Below are 5931 nucleotides of genomic sequence, written 5' to 3'. Positions count from 1 at the left end.
ATACCTTAATCCTTAAGTCTCATTGCGCAAACCCAATGTCTTCATTGTTACTTGATTTACAAGGAAATGTTGAGCTTCCCTTGCATCATGCACAATTCCATCCTCCATGCTCAAATTGAAGCTAAAAAGCAGAGCTTGTATCTCTGTTCTCTGTGAAGTTATAACTTCATACAGGTAACACATCTTTTTGTAATTCTTCCATCTCATTCTGCTCCCTATGAGGACCAAGTCTAATCCAGGCTCCTCTTGAGGAATATTTCTTCTAAAAGGAGAGGCATTTCATAGCTCCCTATTTGTGCTTTGTTTCTGGTGCCAAAACCCTGATATTTTGATTTATCAACCTTGTCCTTTAAAAATTTTTTTTTTAAAAATACAAATAATACAAAACATAATACATATACATCTAAATACGAAAAAAGGAAAAAAAACAAATATTACAATGCACCTCCACCCCCAGACACAATTTTCCCCCTTATATCTCTTCGTCTATAACAATTAAAAACTATCCAATATATTCCAATTGTGCCCTTATCCCCTCCAAAACAACATACATTCTTGAGTAGGTTTATTCCCTTTGTCTTCCACCAACACTGATTTTATAAAATCCCCCTGTATTTCATTATAATTGTTTGCTTTGATCATCCCTTTTTTAAATTTAATTTCTTATTAATTTCTCATTTGTTGTCATAATCCAAATTTTATTATACCACTCATTTCTTTGAATATCCCAATTTCATTCCCAATATTTAGCCATCACTAATCTAGCTGCCATTATCAGATTTACAATCAATTTCTTTTTTGTTTCATTTATATCCTGTTTTTCCACCAGCAACAACAATGCAATTCTTGGTGACATGTCTAAATTTACATTCAAAAAGTGCTCTAATTTCTCTAAGCTCCCATGTCCCATATTTTTTGTGCACTATCACAATCCCACCACATATGTTTATATGTTCCAACTTTTTTCTTGCACCTCCAACAAATATTTGTATATTTACCATCTATTTGATTTAATTTACGTAGTGTTAGGTACCATCTCCATATCACTTTATATCCATTTTCCTTAACTCTAACTGACATATTCTTATATACTCTTCTATTCCAAATATTTTTCCGATCATTATGATTTATTTCTCCTAAATCTGATTCCCAAATTAATTTTAAACCTTTTGCCTGCTCTTCTAATTCAATTAATATTCTATATATTTTCCCAATTCTTTCTTTACCTATATATTCTCCATTCACCTCATATTCTTTTATAATCATTTCAAATTTTGTTAACTGTCTATTTTTCTCCTTGAACCTTTCTTCCACTTTTATCCATTTCTGTAATTGTATTAAATTCAACCAATTTAATTTAATATCTGCTAAAACGTTCTTTAGTTGTGTTATATTCTTTATCTTGTTCTTCCAGTCTTCCCATTTATATATCTGATTTTCTTTTAGTTTACTAATCCATTCTTTCAATTCAGTCTTAGGGAATTTCTCCATTCCTACCACTGGTGTTAAAGGAGAAATTCCTGGCATTAACCGGTATCTCCATTTATTCCTTAATTATATCAAATTTTTTAGAAAGGGATTTTGAATCCGCCTAGCAATTTTTTAAATATCCTTTTTAAACCAATATGTTTCTATAGGATCACCTATTTCCCTTAATTCTTTCAACTCTATATAACTCCATATTAAATCTCTAATTACCTACTATAATATTTGGGACCACCTTTAATTGATTTGCTACCCAATAATTTCTAATGTTTGGAAAACCCAGCCCACCCTTTTTTAATGTTTCATACCACAATGCTTTACTTATTCTTGCTCTCTTACCTCCTTACAATACACCTCTAGCAACCTCTTAATTTGCTTTAAGTCTTGATCCGAAGATTTAATTGGGATCATCCAAAACAAAAAATTAATTTTTGGCAAAACTTTCATTTTTATCATTGCAATTCTTCCAAACCATGATAATTTTACTTTCTCATATTTATCTATTTTATCTTTTATATCTTTTTTTAGCTTTTCATAATTTATTTTCTTTAACTCTTGAATATCTTTTGGGATGTCAATACCTAAATACTTAATACTATCTACTATTTTTAATTTATATTTTCCTTTCAATACCTCCACTTTTTCTTTACTATGGTTATATAACATCATTTCTGATTTTTCCCAGTTTATTTGTAATCCACTATATTTCCCAAATTCATTCAGGTGTAAATATATCCTCTCTATAATAACTACGGGATTTTGAAATGTTAATAATGTATCATCTGCAAGTAAATTTATTTTAGTTTTCTTCCATCAATAATGCAAATAAAACTGGGGATAAATGGCTTTATGTAATCATGATGCTTTCCGTCAGATGTCTTTTTATAATTCTTTATCAGGGCTTAACTCACTTTTTCCAAACAAGAAGTTAATCCCTTCTGAAAGACTTCCAAAAGCAGCAAAAGTCCCTTTGACGGAAAACAGTGTGTTGGCTTAATTGATTGGCTTTATGAAATACAAGGAAGCCACACAAAAGAGTATCCAATACTGGCAACACCATAAAGATAAGAATGAGTGGCCCAACAAGTCCCAGGATGTGATTGTATCTGCTGTAATTAGACAAGAAACAGTTCCAGATTAACAGAGTTGGAAGGGACCTTGCAGGTCATCCAGGCCAACCCCCTGCCCAAGCAGGAGACCCTACATCTGCCTCTACCTAGGATCGAACTCGCAACCTCCCGATTGTGAGGCAAGAGCTCACAAAAATGGCACTAAACCAGAATCAGGGAAAGTAACAAAAATTGCACCGAGATGGGGCAAAAACAAATAACTGGATAAACAGAAGGAAAAGAACAGATTTCAGCTCTTGATGCATTTCTTTAAAATGTATTACAGGTAGTCCTCAATTTACAACAGTTCATTTAGTGACAGTTCAAAGTTACAATGGCACTGAAAAAAGTGACTTACAACCGTTTTTCACAGTTACAACCTTTGCAGCATCCCCATGATCATGTGATCAAAACTCAGATGCTTGGCAACTGGTTCGTATTTATGACGGTTGCAGTGTCCCAGGGTTATGTCATCCCCTTTTGTGCCCTTCTGACAAGCAAAGTCAATGGGAAGCCAGATTCACTTAACAAACGGGTTACTAACTTATCAACTGCAGTGATTCACTTAACAACTGAGGCAAGAAAGGTTGTAAAATGGGGCAAAACTCACTTAATAAATGTCTCACTTTGTTGTTGTTAGTTGCGAAGTCGTGTCCGACCCATCGCGACCCCATGGACAGCATTCCTCCAGGCCTTCTTGTCGTCCACCATTCTCTGGAGTCCATTTAAGCTCATGCCTACTGCTTCAGTGACTCCATCCAGCCCCCTCGTTCTCTGCCGTCCCCTTCTTCTTTTGCCCTCCATCGTTCCCAGCGTTAGGCTCTTCTCCAGGGAATCCTTCCTTCTCATTAGGTGGCCAAAGTATTTGAGTTTCCTCTTCAGGATCTGGCCTTCGAAAGAGCAGTCAGGGTTGATCTCCTCTAGGACTGACCGGTTTGATCGCCTTGCAGTCCAAGGGACTCTGGTGCAGGAGTCTTCTCCAGCACCAGAGTTCAAAGGCCTCCATTCTTTGGCCTTCTCAGCCTTCCTTATGGTCCAACTTTCACAGCCATAGATTGCAACATAACTCTCAATCAATCAATGGAACAATACATTACTGTATTGTACTGATTAGGGAAACTTAAGGCGGAAACTTCCTGTTTCCCTATTTGTAAGAATATTAGCTAGAAACATTTGTGTGCTCAGCTGTCACCCAACTCTGACACTTTCATCCCCTTTCTCTTAATTATGTAACTCTTTTAATGTTTGTACTTTATTTTTATCTCTTTTATTACTTGTAAACTATCCAGAGTCGCTTTATTGGTGAGATGGGAAAGCATATAAATTTAATAAATAAACAAACACTTCTCGGTTAGAGTCAAGAGGAAAGAACCCGCATTATTGTACTAATGAACTGTCACAAGGAAGAGGACAACATATTCTCCAACGCATCTGAGGGTAAGACAATAACGGATTGAAGTTTATGGAAGAGATCCGTAAACTTATCAAGGACACATCTAACCTAGAACTGAAGAGAAATTTCCTGACATCACTAGAGGTTTTCAGGAAGAGTCTGGACAGGCATTTGCCCGGAACAGAATAGGATCTCCTGCCATTGGCAGGGGTTGGGCTAGAAGACCTCCAAGGTCCCTTCCAACACTATTATTCTATATTCCAACTGTCTCAAAGCAAGCAAGTCCCACGTTCCCTCACAACTGGTATTTATACAGCTTGTAGATGACGTCAGCAGCCTGTGATTGGTCGAATCCGTTTACCTCAGGTTTTGGCAGGCTTTCTCTGTCTCCGGGCAGATTTTCCTCACTCCCTCAGGTAGTGCCTGCAAGTAGGAATACCAGCAGCCACATGTGGAGGCTCAAGGTGGCAGTGCCCACCACACCCACAGCCACACTCACAATTTACACACCCACCCAACCCTACCTATTTAAGTCAACCTGGCCCATTCCCTGTTCTTCAGAACGGGGTGTTTGCTGGTCCATCTAGGCTTCTCTTTCTATTGGGACCCCCAACCAAAACTCACCTGAGGGCTCCAGGCCGGTTGAGGCTGTGTGGTGCCACGCCAGCCCTGTGAGGCAGGCCAGGCTGGGACACCAAAGTCTGCCTGTTAATGCTGCTTTCAAGGTCCCCCACTGTCCAAGTGACCGTGGCATTGAAGAAGTAACTTTTTGGCTGGACCTTGTGTTTATCACCCTCACAATGTCTCGTGGTCACAGGATCACCATTTGCACATGTTACAGCCAGCTTCCCACAAGCAGAATCAATGGAGAAGCTGGCAGTGCAATCACAAATGTCAGTCATGTAATGTGTTGTTTAATGATCACATTGCTTAGTAAGAGAGTTGCCCGTCCCAATGATGGTCATTAAGTGAGGACTAGCTGTATATGACTGCAAGGGGACCCGTCTTAAGGGCTTTCGTAAACCATTGACAGGATTCCATTAAAAAGTAGGCTAAATGGGGTTCTGAGTCCCTATGCTAAACTGTCATGTGGTTTCTTCAAGAGTTGCAAATGATATGAATAGAGCCATTTTAATTAACCTGGATATAAGTGTTTTAGCAAGTTATAGAAACCAGCTGATAGTTATCCCGATCCATCCACTCTCATTTCCCAGGCTCCATGAGGATTCTGTACCTTCTTCCCAGCAATTTAAAGCCATATTTTGGACACCACACAAATAATTCTGGCCTACAGAGGTGTTTGAACTGCTAGGCCTTTCTAAGAGTAAAGACACGGTTTTGTCCTCAAGAGGACTAGAAGCATTGTGCACTATTAGTCACTTTGATTTTTCTCTCCTGCAGTGCATGTTGTACAATCGGTTGTCCTGTAGGGGCTTGGAGGTGGACTCCTGGGTGATGCTGAAAGTCTCATTCTGAAGCAAAGGACTCAGCACCAGTCCCTACAGAGACTACCTGGGTTGGGTTCACATGACACATTTAATTGGCTACTGCATTCCCACATTTGGGGGAATGGATGGTAAATTTGCCATATGGGTTGAGTTCATTCTAACCAAGGTTCAAACAAAATGTGTGAATGGAGCTGCTGGTCTTTAACTGATCCAATTATGGGCATTTTAGGCTTTAGGGAAGTTGGGAATTTGTCCTTTTTAAAAAGTTCCATTCTCAATCCATCCACCCTGCAATTTGTGAATTATACAAAGCCATAAGATGGATCAGTATCTAGTATGAGATGGGGATAGCTAGAGGTTAAAATCCACCCATCTTAAACTTGCCAGGTTTGAGAAACATTGTTCCCACACATCTGGAGGGCACCAACTTAAAAAAAACAAACATTTGTCTCATCTACAGATCAAATTCAGAAGACAGAAAAATAAGCCTGTTGCA

The sequence above is a fragment of the Pantherophis guttatus genome, chromosome 10 (assembly GCF_059756535.1).
Source record: "Pantherophis guttatus breed Tessera chromosome 10, ASM5975653v1, whole genome shotgun sequence".
Lineage (NCBI taxonomy): Eukaryota > Metazoa > Chordata > Lepidosauria > Squamata > Colubridae > Pantherophis > Pantherophis guttatus.
This window is presented reverse-complemented; position numbering follows the sequence as displayed.